Source organism: Clarias gariepinus, chromosome 16 (assembly GCF_024256425.1).
Source record: "Clarias gariepinus isolate MV-2021 ecotype Netherlands chromosome 16, CGAR_prim_01v2, whole genome shotgun sequence".
Classification (NCBI taxonomy): Eukaryota; Metazoa; Chordata; class Actinopteri; order Siluriformes; family Clariidae; genus Clarias; species Clarias gariepinus.
The window spans coordinates 18,809,873-18,824,168 of record NC_071115.1 but is presented as its reverse complement, the minus strand read 5'-3'; positions in this window follow the sequence as shown (position 1 = coordinate 18,824,168).

Below are 14,296 nucleotides of genomic sequence, written 5' to 3'. Positions count from 1 at the left end.
GAGGAACATGGAAAAGCAAAAACATGCATATGGTAATTAGTACACGAATAAAGATAGAGACTTAGAGATAAATAAAGCGTGACAGGCAGGGGAAAGACTGTGAAACCAAGAAATCTATATAAAAGATAAGATCAAAATACTGTCACGGTACGAGCACTTGAGCTCGGACAGAAAACGCTGCAGCTGCACATCAAGTGGAAAAAGCCACCAAACACAATGTCCATTTCCCACTGACTCAGCCAGTGTGTCACGCTTCACTTTAGCATGAACTTCCACTTTTAGGGAACGCAAAAACGCATAAGTATGGACTTCCACTCTGATCCGACCTTTTGTGTGCAAAAGGTCAGTGATAGGACATCATTGTTACATTTCACATCGGCTTAAAGGTGTTGCTATAAAAAAAAAAAAATTTTTCAATTTCTATTATTGATTCATGTTCTGATTATGTTGATTAAGCTGGAGGGTTTCAAGCATTTTAAAGACATAGATTATAAAATGTATTTCACTAACCAGTACATGTTTATGAAATTAATTTAATTGTATACAATAATATTTCCAGTCTTTCCACTAGTCATTATTTCCATATACAGTACATATAGCTTTTATTTCCTGCCTTTCTACTGATACTTTAATTTAGTCACTTTTATACCCCTAATTCCATGTTAGTTATTGCGGTTCAATTTAAACAATTCAGTTTAAATATTCAGTCAAACAGGATAGTAAGTACTCAGTAATAAACATAATTGCGTACAATAGTTCGGACACGTGCCACCTCACTAACCTCAAGTAACCATGAGGATACCACAAATTATTATAAGTTTATTCTGTGTGGTCAGTGAGAATCGTACTGTACAAACAATGCACTTATTGCTACCACACACTTACCCACAAACCTGGCTTAATATGGGGGAAATCCATGTGGAAAACAAAACATGGTCACAAACTGCAAAAAAAATATGCAGTTCGAAGATATTCTGGTACAACACATAGAGCCAAGATAAACAATCAACAATTTAGTCTCCTAAACCTCAAACACCTATCTAACTCTAACTTAAGCATCTGAGCAATGCTGTGTTACGTAATGCTCCAGGATCAAAATCCCAAGACTGCCAGAGAGCCCATAACCCTGAAACTCTTCACATTGTTTGTTACAATGATGGAATGTTGCCCCCTGGGGGCCACTGAATGTACTACTGTTAGGGGGGAAAATACTTTACTTTTTTGAATGTAAAATCTAACGTTGTTTGACTTGTAGTTTCAAATCCCTGTTTCTGTTTATCACCTAATAACTACTAAACTTAATCAGTGTTTTTAAACACAACTAAACCTGACAAAAGAGTAATACGTACAGTACTGGCCTCATCTTAGAAGGATACACTGTATATTTGAAATATAGTTGGCGAGAAATATATTTTTCACAGTGGAACCTAAAGAGGTAAAAAATTAAGGCAATTCATTAAGGGTGGACAAGCTTTTGAGTAATTATACTTAAGTAAAATAATATTTAATGTGTCAAAATGTTAGCTACTTTTAAATGCACTCAAGTGCATAATAGCTTTTAACTGACTCTATTTATTGAACGTCATGTTTTTATATTAAAAGTCACTTTAATTACATTAAAACACTCAAATTTAAGTAAGTACTTAATTAACACATTTTCTGAAAGTAGTTTAAGTCAAGCCAGGACATTTGATTTTGCAGAACAACAGAACAAAGTCATGAGAAGAAAAACAACCTTTATTTTTCTGTAGAAAGTTTTCTCAGTACACCGAAGCATGTTACACGTCTGAAATGCTGGCCTCCCAGGAACTCTTTAATAGGAGAACGATTGTGTGTACAGTTCCCACAGACAGATGCACCTCTTTTACAAGCCCGTGACAAGTTATCTGTTGATTTTCTAGCATCAGGTGTTTTACTTTCTAAATGTTCATGGTAATGATTGTATTGTGTTCTGAGCAACCTCAGGGATCATCATTTACAGATCTTCGTGAACGCCTATGCTAAAACGTTGGCAAAATTTTAAAATTTTACTGTGGCTTAGAGTCTCACTAACGTACTGTCCGTGATACCATTCTAAAAATGTCAATCAGTTTTGTGCCTCCATTCTCAAAAAGTTCAATCAAAATTCTCAGGCTGATTAGAGCACCCCTTTTACAATTTTTTTTGTAACGTGTCTGGACTGAAAACATAGATCGTTCTCCCTAAGTTTAACACATGCATGACTAATGCTACCCAGTGGGATAATGAATTAATTAAAGGTATAATATATTATACCCGCAATTTATGCTAAGCACTAGATCGGTGCTTGTTTATCCCGGCATTAGCAAAGAAAATAGCTACATATAGGCAGTTGATGTTAACATAAGTAGCTAACAAATTAGCTAAACCACAACATACTTTTTAGTAAGATGAGGTTAATGTCTTAAAACAGGCAAAAACAGTCCCTCATTTTGTCTGAGTTTTAGGTTACTCTAGCAAGTTAGCTATAGCACTATGATGTACTGTACACTGTAAAAAGTGACATATTAGCAGGTGAAATTATCTTGACTCTAGTCAAATTCATCTACTATTACTTATTAAAGGATCACAGTTAATGATAAAATCTAATAATTAAAAAAATAATATATTATTTAAATTATTTTTTTTTAGGATATATTATTATATATTATAAATATATCATTTAGTTAGCACTGTCGCCTTGTACTGTACCTCCAGGGTCTGGGTTTAGTTCCAGCCTGGGGTCTGTGTGTATAAAAATTTGCCAGCTCTCCCTGTACCTGGTGGGTTTCAGGCCAAAGATTAGGCTAACTCTCTTTCCCAGATTGTCCATAGTTTGTGAATAAGCGTGTGAGTGTGTGTGTATGTTTGTGTGCCCTGTGATGGATTGGCTCCCTGTCCAGGATGTATCCCGCTTCGTGCCCTAAGGCTCCTGGGATAGGCTTCAGGCCCCCCGGGACCTTGAATACAGGATAAAGCGGTAGCTATAGACGAAGGGTAAGTGAGTGATATTATAAAAAATAAACATTTTGAAATGATTAAGCATATGTCTAGACAGTAAGAGAAAGTAAAACATAAAAATTATCAAATATTTACAGAAACGGGGTTAATAATCTTAGATTTGATTTATTGTAATCTGTTAAAACACTGTTGTAAATAAAATTTTCAATATATTTTCAGTGTAAAATGAGATGGCAAAATTATTATAATTTTTTTTTATAAAATTGATTGGGTGCTATACTGGAATGACAATGCTAAAACAGTTTATTTGATTAAAGATTTCTGATGTTTAAATATAATTTTAAATTTGCAAATGTAATTTAATAAGACCACATGTGTTCTACAGTATATCAATAATACTCAGGTAAAGTATAAATTTCCCACAAAAATATGAACAGTGTACAGTAGAGACAAAATAAGTGAATTCAGGTATTTTCTTACCCTAAAACTCATCTCACTAGCACTAAAGTCACCCTGTCAAAATGAACATAAATAAAACATGTCATACTACAAAATATCTTGCACATACAGGTGAAATTCGAAAAATTATAATATCATGCAAACGTTAATTTATTTCAGTAATGCAACTTAAAAGATGGAACTAATATATGAGATAAACTCATTATATGCAAAGCAAGATGGTTCAAGCCGTGATATGTCATGATTGAGATGATTATGGCTTACAGCTAATGAAAACCTAGCTAATTAATCCATAACCAGCTAATTAATCCATAACACCGCAGCAGTGCCACATGATTTATCTTCAATCATTTGTTGAAATGTAAAATGGCAAAACACATAAAAAGTGTTTTTCAGATGGCACAGTGGTGAAAGTCGCTATTGTCGCTGCCTTAAGCTCTAGCAAGTTCATCAGGTGTCTTTGCATAGATTTCCTGATAGGCCCTAAATTGCTCTAAAGTGTATGTTCACGGTGCTCTGCGATGGACTGCTGTCCCAACTAGGATTAATTTTTCAGCTAAAAACCCAGTGTTCCAAACTCAGGCTCAGGACAAACTTGATCAGGAAGGAGAAAGTGACCACAAAAGATGACTAAATTAATATTTTTCAATTTCTGGTAGTGAACATTTTGATTATGTTTCTGACATAATGCTTGCTAGCAGAAGCACCTGACTAATCACAAGACCTTCTTGAAATCTGGCTACACCACTGATGCGAACACACACCTACACACACCTACACACTAAACTGCGCAGGTGCAGAAAGCATAAGCTCCGGGAAAAAAACTGGTGTCTCTGTCAGACTCTGACTGACTAGCTTCACCATTCTGGTGACGGGTCTGATGAGTATCAGAATGATATAAATCAAATTTGATGCCCTTTACAACCCAGGTAAACACATATGAGATTTTGAACAAACCTCACCAAAACGCCAACTAAAGAATGGATTTTATCTGTCTGTGTAGAGACTTACAGAATCTATAGGCCTAGCAGATCAGACAGCTTGTGCTGCCGCAGTATTATACTAAAAAATGTTATGTTGTTTTTCCTTAAATTTGTCATTCATTTAACTGTATTTATATTTTCTGGTTATGCATAATATTGTGGGATAATGCAGTCTCGAAAGCTTACTGTATGTCATATTCTCATGCTTTGATGCAGTTGAAGCTACTCTTGATCCCATAGGATAAGCTGAATTCTATTTAAAATACAGATGCAAGAATTGTTAAGGGATAAAAACAAGTTGGGTCACCCACTTTGGGGTAAACGGTTCCTTCAAAACAAAATGATAAAGGTTAGGCAAAGTCAGAGAGACAGCCAGAGCAGAGCATGCTGGATATTAAGTAAAACTGATTACAGTTCGAATTTCAGGGCTTAATGTCAATTATAAGATTACAGTGTGCTGTAATGGAGAGCCGTCTCAGTGAGATATGGGCAGAGAGAAGACCACAAAACGTTTGGGGATAAACGAACACAGGAAGTCAAAGATGCTGAAGGAGATAAACAGGGCTTTTGCTTGCTGTGAGGTCAGTCATCATGGTAATGTCCACTGAATAGTGTTGGAGAGGGTGATATATATTATAATAAGTCAATTGGCATTTTTTTTCAAAATCAAAAAAATCTAATTGGTTTTAATCTTTTATATTAGGCATGAACTAATATAATAATTGGTATACAAAACAAACTTAAACTCTGTAATGCGAACCTTGAAAAGGTTCCCAGTGTTATAAAATGGTGTTCTGTGATGTTATGCTCAACCTTCCTGTAAGCCATGAATAGAAGGCTACAATGGGCAAAGGCTCAATGAAACTGGAAAGCTTCTGCCTGGCCTGATTTCCCTCAATTTCTGCTGCAACATGTACATGTAATAGTTAGAATGCAATGGAAATGGTAAATGGTCTCAACTTGCTTTGTGTAAAAAACAAATATTTTCACGCATTTCTCAATCCTAGCAGGTGGATGCTTCATTACATTCATTGGATGCTTCATACACTTCATTACATTCATTTACATTCAGGCATTTGGTAGTCTGAACATCTGAACTGTGTGACATGTAGGTGGTGGGGTTTGAACCAGGGACCATCCAAACTGTGGTCCAATGCCTCAACCGCAGCACAATACGTAAAACCATGCAGACAAAGGTAACTAAGTTTGGTTAATTTTCATGTCAAACAATGGAATTAGGAAAAATGTCTCAATGTTTTTTTTTTTTTTTTTACACAATGTCTGGTTGGTGGTTCTATGAGGGCTGGTGTGAGCATTTCAGAAACTGTTGATTTCTTGGGATTATCACACAAAACAGACTCAAGAGGCTTCACAGAAAATAGCGAAAAAAACTAAAGTTCTGTGGGTGAAAGCACCTTTTGAATGAAATATGTTAGAGAAGAATGGCCAGCATGGTTAGAGCTGACAGAAACGTCATAAAGTATGAAAGTCATGAAGCTTAAAGCAAACAGTTTTGAAAAGCAGAAGACCACATGAGGACCCAATTCCTTTAAGCCATGAACAGGAAGTTGCAATGGGCAAAGGATCATTGAAACGGGAAAGCTTTTGCCTGGCCTGATTTACCTCAATTTCTGTTAACATGTACACGTAATGGTCAACAATGGAAATGGTGAACAAACCTGCTTTGTGTCAACAGGTCAAGCTGCTTGTGGAGAACGTTTGTATTTCTTGAACCTGCACACAATTTTCAACATTAACCAGAATCGTTCCACTAACTTCCATGAAAAAATCCATGAAGAATTGTACTCTGACCTACCCTAAATTATTATGTCCTTCCTGATAAGGTTATTGATTATCGTATATAAAGATGATCTAAATAAAACCAATAAATCTTAACATTTTCGCTGAACAAATGATTGCTGTCATCATCTTACATTAACACGATCATTAGTCAAATCTGAAATTCATCAATATGCAGAAATCTTGAAACGCACTAACAGATGATCTCCTGCAATGGACCACTTCAACCACAGACTCTATTCTGAGATGCATCATGCTCTCAGCAAGCTGACCAATGAATAATTAAGATCTTTTCATCTTTGATGTAGCAGAGCAATACAGAATGACCATTAGAAAGATACGAGCACTTTCAATATAACGGTAAATCACTGTGGATTATACTGTAAAAGATTATGTATCAAGATCAAGAGTGCCACAGGTTCTCAGATTATTGTATCACAAATGTTATTGCTTTCCTTGCTCTTGACAACTTGAGGTATAGAAGATTAAGGGCCATTAAAAAAAAATTTACTCAGAGGAAGAAAAAGAATAATAAAAGAAAAGAAGAAATGACTCCAGGACCAGCACCAAGGACAGGGGTTAGGAATCTAAGGGGTGAAAAACAGTGATCATGGTTATAGAATGTGATTATGAAACAGGACCAGGGTTGGGCACGGTCCTGAGGAAAAGCCTCGACGCAGAATGAGTTGAGTTCATAATGCACACCCTCTAACATCAGGGAGGAGGTGATGAGTTCGATCCTAAACTTGGCGCGCGCCACGAGCACTTCGAACGTACGCATTTAGAAAAGCAGAAAAGGAAACCTCACAGGAACGAAAGAGTGCATGCAAGAACAATGCTACTGTATGATATGCTTTAAGGAGGGAAGGATTCCTCCTCAGTCACGACTACGCACCTCGAAGAACTGCAAATTGCAAAGAAAGGATGCGCTCTTACCGTGGCTTTCCGCCTCCATGCCGGCTGTGGGAGAGAGAGAGAGAGAGAGAGAGAGGGAGAGAGAGAGAGAGACAGAGAGTGGGAGGCGCTGCTGGTGCACTGCTGATCTCCAATAAGTGCCGTCTCTCTCTCTCTCTCTCTCTCTCTCTGGCAGACTTTCCTGCGCCACCTCTAATACGCTTTATACGTGCATGATTTGTTATCCTCTATCTCTACCACTCCTCCTCCTCAGCATGATGTCACGCCCTGAGTACTGTGCTATGCATTAGCACTACAGCACATAATGTAGGCTACATGATACAGGACACTTCAGGAAAGATGAGATTGCTGTAGTACTCTGTCTACATAATGCTTAATATGTGCTTTTAAGGCTTTGGTATGTTGATAAAAAGAATGTAACTTGTAACTAATGTAACTAATGCAATAACAGGATGAAGGATGCCTTTGAAGTTTTAGATAGTTTTTAGAAGTATTAGATATCATTGGGGAGAGTGTTATAAGTTGTTAGTAGCTACAATCAGCAAGAAGTTACACTAGTTGGATAATAACTTCTAGGTACTTAATTAATGAAAATTGTTATATATCTATCTGTCTAGCTAGCTATCTATCAATTGTGCAAGTTCTCCCAATCCATTGCAGGGCACACACACATACACATACTCACACACTCATTCACACACTACGGGCAATTTGAGAATGCCAATTAGCCTAACCTGTATATCTTTGGACTATGGGAGGAAACCGGAGTACCCGGAGGTAACCCACCAAGCACGGGGAGAACATGCAAACTCCATGCACACAGAGATGGGAATCGAGCCTGGCCGGGGATCGAATCCAGAGGTGCAAGGCGACAGTGCATGACAATAAAGAACCTATTCTATTCTATTCTATTCTATTTTATTCTAACCACTTCACCACCGTGCCTCCCTGTGAGAGACAGAATAAGAAATATCCAGAAAATCACATTGTAGGATTTTTAAAGAATTTATTTGCAAATTATGGTGGAAAATAAGTATTTGGTCAATAACAAAATTTCATGCTCAATGCTCAATGACAGAAGTCAAACATTTTCACAAGGTTTTCATACACTGTTATTATGGTATTTTGGCCGAATCCTCCATGCAGATCTCCTCTAGAGCAGCTGTCGCTGGGCAACTTTCAACTCCCTCCAAAGATTTTCTATGGGATTGAGATCTGGACACTGGCTAGGCCACTCCAGGACCTTGAAATTTAAGATTCAAGATTCAAAGAACTTTATTAATCCCAGATGGAAATTGCTATGTCTTGGTTATACAGTTGCTTTGATTAATTTACCGGGAAGAAAGAAAAAAATTAAATGAAAGAAATAAAAACTAAAAGAAAAATGACAATCAATGAAAGTAAAAATATAATTAAATAGAGCACACAGTAAGTTACATATTGCACTTGAAATGTAGTGTAAATGAAAAAAAGTATTGCACAAATGTATTGGTAATCAGATACTGGATTATTACGAAGCCACGCCTTTGTTGCCCAGGTGGTGTGTTTGGAATCATTGTCATGCTAAAAGACCCAGCCACGTTTCATCTTCAATGCCCTTGCTGATGGTAGGAGGTCTTTGCTCAAAATCTCATGATGCATGGCCCCGTTCATTCTTTCCTTTACACAGATCAGTCGTCCTGTTCCCTTTGCAGAAAAACAGCCCCAAAGCATGATGTTTCCACCCCCATGCTTCCCAGTAAGCATGGTGTTTTTTGGATGCCACCCAGCATTCTTTCTCCTCCAAAAGTTCTATTTTGGTTTCATCTAACCATATGACATTCTCCCAATCCTTTTTCTGAATTATCCAAATCAAAATGCTCTTTAGCAAACTTCAGATGGGCCTGGACATGTACTGGCTTAAACAGGGGGACAAGTCTACAGGATTTGAGTCTCTGGCGGCGCAGTGTGTTACTGATGGTAGCCTTTGCTACTTTGGTCCCAGCTCTCCGCAGGTCATTCACTAGGTCCCCCCGTGTGGTTCTGGGATTTTTGCTTACAGTTCTTGTGATCATAATTACCCCACGGGGTGAGATCTTGCGTGGATCCCCAGATCGAGGGAGATTATCAGTGGTCTTGTATGTCTTCCATTTTCTAATAATTCCTCCCACAGTTGATTTCTTCACACCAAGTTGCTTACCTGTTGCAGATTCAGTCTTCCCAGCCTGGTGCAGGTCTACAATTTTGTTTCTTTGGCCTTGGCCATAGTGGATTTGGAGTGTGACTGTTTGATGTTGTGGACAGGTGTCTTTTATACTAATAACAGATATTCGTTAGCTGTATTCATTGTTACGAGTGGAGGACAGAGGAGCCTCTTAAAGGAGAAGCTACAGATCTGTGAGAGCCAGAAATGTTGCTTGTTTGTAGGTGACCAAATACTTATTTTCCACCATAATTTGCAAAAAAATTCTTTAAAAATCCTACAATGTGATTTTCTGGATTTATACTGCTTTATCCTGTATACAAGGGTGCAGGGCCCTGATGCCTATTCCAGGAGACTTAGGGCATACCCCTGGACAGGGTGCCAATCCACTGAAGGGCACACTCACACACACACACACACACACATATACACACGCTCATTCATACACTATTCGCGTTTTAAACCAGAAGGTTCTCTGCTTCATGCTTGCTTTTTGTGAAAGCAAAGGAGTGAAAGGGTTGCTGAACTGGGCTGGTAAATCAATCAGTCATTCAATCAATTAATGAATTATTAATTCTCCATAATGGGTCACAGGAAGCCTGTAGGCTATCACAGGAGACTTTAAGCATGAGGTAGGGCACACCCAGGGTGCCAATAGAATATCATGAAGTAAATTTTCTCACTCACCGTCTATACCGCTTCATCCTGTGTTCAGGGTCGCAGGGACCTGGAGTCTATCCCAGGAGGCTTAGGGCACGAGGCAGGGTACACCCTGAACAGGGTGCCAATCCATCACAGGGCACACACACTACGGGCAATTTGGGACCTGCCAATTAACCTAACCTGCATATCTTTGCACGGTGGGAGGAAACCCACCAAGCATGGGGAGAACATGCAAACTCCAAAAACCCAGACCCTGGAGGTGCAAGGCGATAGTGCTTACCACTACACCACCATGCCATCGTAGTTAATTTTCTTTTTAAATTCAATTTACAAAGTAAAACTTAATTTAACTTACTTACATGTGAAGTAAAATATATCAAGCCTTTTTTTGTTTTTATTTTAGTTGTTTGGTGATTATAGCTTATAGCTCAGGAGAAAAATCCTCTATCTCAAATTAATAGACATTTCACATTAATTTCTATTCATACAGTATAAATGCTGAATATCCCTCAGTGTAGCTCAATACACACATGGGGAAGACTGCTGAAGTGACACTTGTCCAGAAGATGATCATCGACACCCTTGCAAGGAGTGTAAGGCACAGAAGGTCCTGGCTTGATGCATATTCATGGAAAGTTGAGTGAAAGTATGGTAGGAAGAGGTGCACAGGGATGACTGCAGCCTTAAAAAGATTGTCAAGCAAAGCCAATTCAAGAACTTGGAACAGGCTTTACAATGAGTGGAGTGAGGCTGGAATCAGTGCATAAAGAGTCACCCCACACGGACATCTGGGCTACATCTGTTGCTTTAATAGTATCAAGCTAGTTCTTAACTAGAGACAACATCAGAAGTATCTTACCTGGGCTAAGGAGGAAAAGCACTGAACTGCTGCTCAGTGCTGTAAAGTCCTCTTTTTAGTAAAAGTAGTTTTTGCATTTCATTTGGAGATCAAGGTCTCAGAATCTGGAGGAAGAATGGAGAGTCGCATAATCCATTGCTTGTTGTCCAGTATAAAGTTTCCACAGTAGGTGATGAATTAGAGAGCCATGTTATCTGCTGGTGTAGTGTTTTATAAAGTACAAAGTCAATGCGGCTGTCTGCCAGAAGATGTTAAGGTACTTCATGCTTCCATATGCTGACAAGCTTTATGGAGGTGCTAATTTCTTTTTCCAGTATCACACTTTACCAAAACTACTAATAACTGATTTGCCAACCACTATCTTACTGTGCTTGATTGGCCGGCCAACCCATCTGACCTGACCCCCACAGACAATCTATAGAATATCATCAAGAGGAAATTTAAGAAACACTTGAACCAACAATACAATATTCTAATATTTTCTACTGGATTTTTGATTTTCATGAGCTGTAAGCCATAAGCATTGATAAAAAGGCTTAAAATACAGTACAGTATATACTGTACACAAAGAATCTAGACTACAGTATATAAATGTTTCACTTTTAAAAGGTAATTATGTACTATAGTTGATTTGAAACTTTTGCCAAAACCATTGAACCCTGGGTAATAATATTACCCCAAACAGTTAAACAAGAGTATGTCTACTATAGATGTAGATGTAGACTATAATGATGTAGACTGTAATGCTGGATGAATTGTGTTCCTGAATTAGGTTACTACATAGGGAAGTTTAAGAGTAACGCCAGCATTAGTAGCTGAGAGACAAATGTCAGAGGCTTTTGACTTAATTTTTTTTTAGACAATCTAAACAAAAACTATGGGACTTGAGAAGCTACTTCTGGGGATCGTCTTAAATATATGATGTTTCTACTGCTACTGCTACTAATATTAAGTATTTAAGGTAATAAAAAGAGATGCCACTTATTTGAAGTTCAAATGCCACAACACATTCAATTAATAATTTAAAAATTATATCGTGATTTTAAAAAGCTGCAATTTTCACAAACACAAGAAAGTGAAATATTATACGGTACATTATTCTTGTTTTTTAATACCTGTACCCGAGTCTATAACATGGCTGCTGATGAATAGACATGACATGTCATTGTCTACATGAATTAAAATCTCTTGTCTGGTTACACCTCTCTCACAGGCTTTATTTTTTTTTTGATACCCACAATGAGATGATGTATCTGCCAAAATAAAACCTTACTGATACAGATTTTTCATTTATCCCATCAAACCCATTTATATGATTTACCCTTATAGTGAGTTATTCTTAAATGTTTAACAGTGCTGATTAGTGACAGCCATGAGAGCATTCGTTTCTACATCATAAATCCAGGAGAGTGTTCTGGCTGTCTTATGTACCAAGGACTTCTCTCAAGTACCAAGTGGTGTAGGGAGCCTTGGTTTATTTTCAAGTCATCAGCCTATTATGGCTATAAGGGTAAGAAACCATGATGGACACCAGTAGTGATGAAAGCTGTCAAGTCAAGGATGCCTTCTAATTAATGCTAACAGAAGATCTTCCTGCTTCAGTTTTAGGCAACATCTCCAAAACTCCTAAGATGTTCTAGAAAAGGTCTGGTAAAGACCATGCACAAGCTTTGCTAAGCTAAGTGTTGGAAAGACCTTGACTAATGCTATTTCTGATAAACAACCTACACTGGGAATGACAGCAAGGCTGTAGCAGTGGATAAGATTTGGCTGGACATATACTCACTCAAAATTAAGGTTGTGTAGTTAACATGCATGCCTGAGCCAGCGCCCTCGGACTTGCATACTGGGATAATGGTCACCATTTTTATTTTTGAACAACCTAACATTATGTTTTTGGGTTGTCTGTGCATGCATTAGTACTGTATGTACATCCTTCCAACTTTGTGATATTTTAGGAACAAGTAGTTAAAAGTTAAAAGGTGGTATGATTTGTTCTAGAATAATCTTTCCAGTTGTAGACAGCATATGAACTGACTAGATTTTGGAATCGATACAAACAGCACTAGTTTAAGCTTGACCATAATCACTCACAATCCTGTACTGAATGGTACAAATATGAATATGCATACCATGACACACCAAGTAAGCATGTACCTATTTTGAATTTAACCAGTAAAACTTAGTTTGCATAACCCTCACATATAGTTACAAAAAATACAAGTTGTACAAATATAACGTTTCAGAGGTGAAACAGGAAGTCTGATCATGATGCTGGCATACTGAGAAAACTTTCTACCTTGACACTTTGTTCCAAAGCACTAGTGAAATGCTTGGATGAGCACATTATTGTATCAGGAGTTATACAAAGAAATAAAGATGTGTTTATTCTGTATTATCAGAAAACCACACAATCTGTGATAAAACAATAAAAAAGTTAAAATAATTATGGAATAAGATGTAAAAAGTAAGACAAGAAACTTTTTTTTTTTTTTCACAAAAAAATCACAACTTTATTGCACCTTTATATTTATATACTGTAGTATCAATATTGAACAATTCTTTATCTTGAAAGGGCATCAAAGATACAGAACCAGTGGTGTAAATGACCATGAATTAAAGATCAGTGTATTCTTCAGCATTGGTTCTACTGAAAAGATCAGAGTAACATTTCTAACGCTAACACATTCAACAGTGCTCACAGTTATGTTCCTCCAGACGCGGAGTTCTGCACAGCACTCACACGTCTGTCCGCTGAGAAAATTCTACAGTTACAGTCCAAAACCCTTTAATATATTAGGCTTTATTTGTGAAATACATGCGCATTTAAATATGCGTCTCACTCTTAAATGATAAAGTAGATCTCCTTTAGGATCATCTATTCATTTTTTTTTAATTATTAATTCAAGGCAACTTTTTCTAAAATGGAAGTATCTGGGGGGAATTAACTCTTGATTACAAGGGTGTTTAAGGAAGTCACACAGAGCACAACTGGGACTGTACAATGTTCTATTCCAGAAAGCTTCACATCTTACTCACTATTAGATTGTGGCTAGATCTCTGGAGTAAAATAAACCTTTTTGTTCTAAAGCATTATAGTACAATTCCAGAGAAAAAAAATTTAAACTCTGAATTATGAACAATTTGTGAAAATGAGTGATGATGAGGATATGTTTGCACTGTAAGAGAGGAACAGAGAATTTTTTTAAGACCTGTCTGACTTGCATAGAGAGTAGAAACAGTGGCATTGGCATGTAAAATTTGGAACACACTAGAACCTTCCCTGCGGATTTCTAAGAGATGGAGAACTTCTGATATGGCCTTTCCACTGTTGAAATCGATGGATATGTTTTATATTGAAACAGCCTGGCCTTCAGACATGTTACAGATGGATAGAGTATTCATCCCATTTACAGGTAAAACATTAAGGGTGGATCAAGCCTGTAATATTTGGACAGTAGGTAATAGATAAAGGTG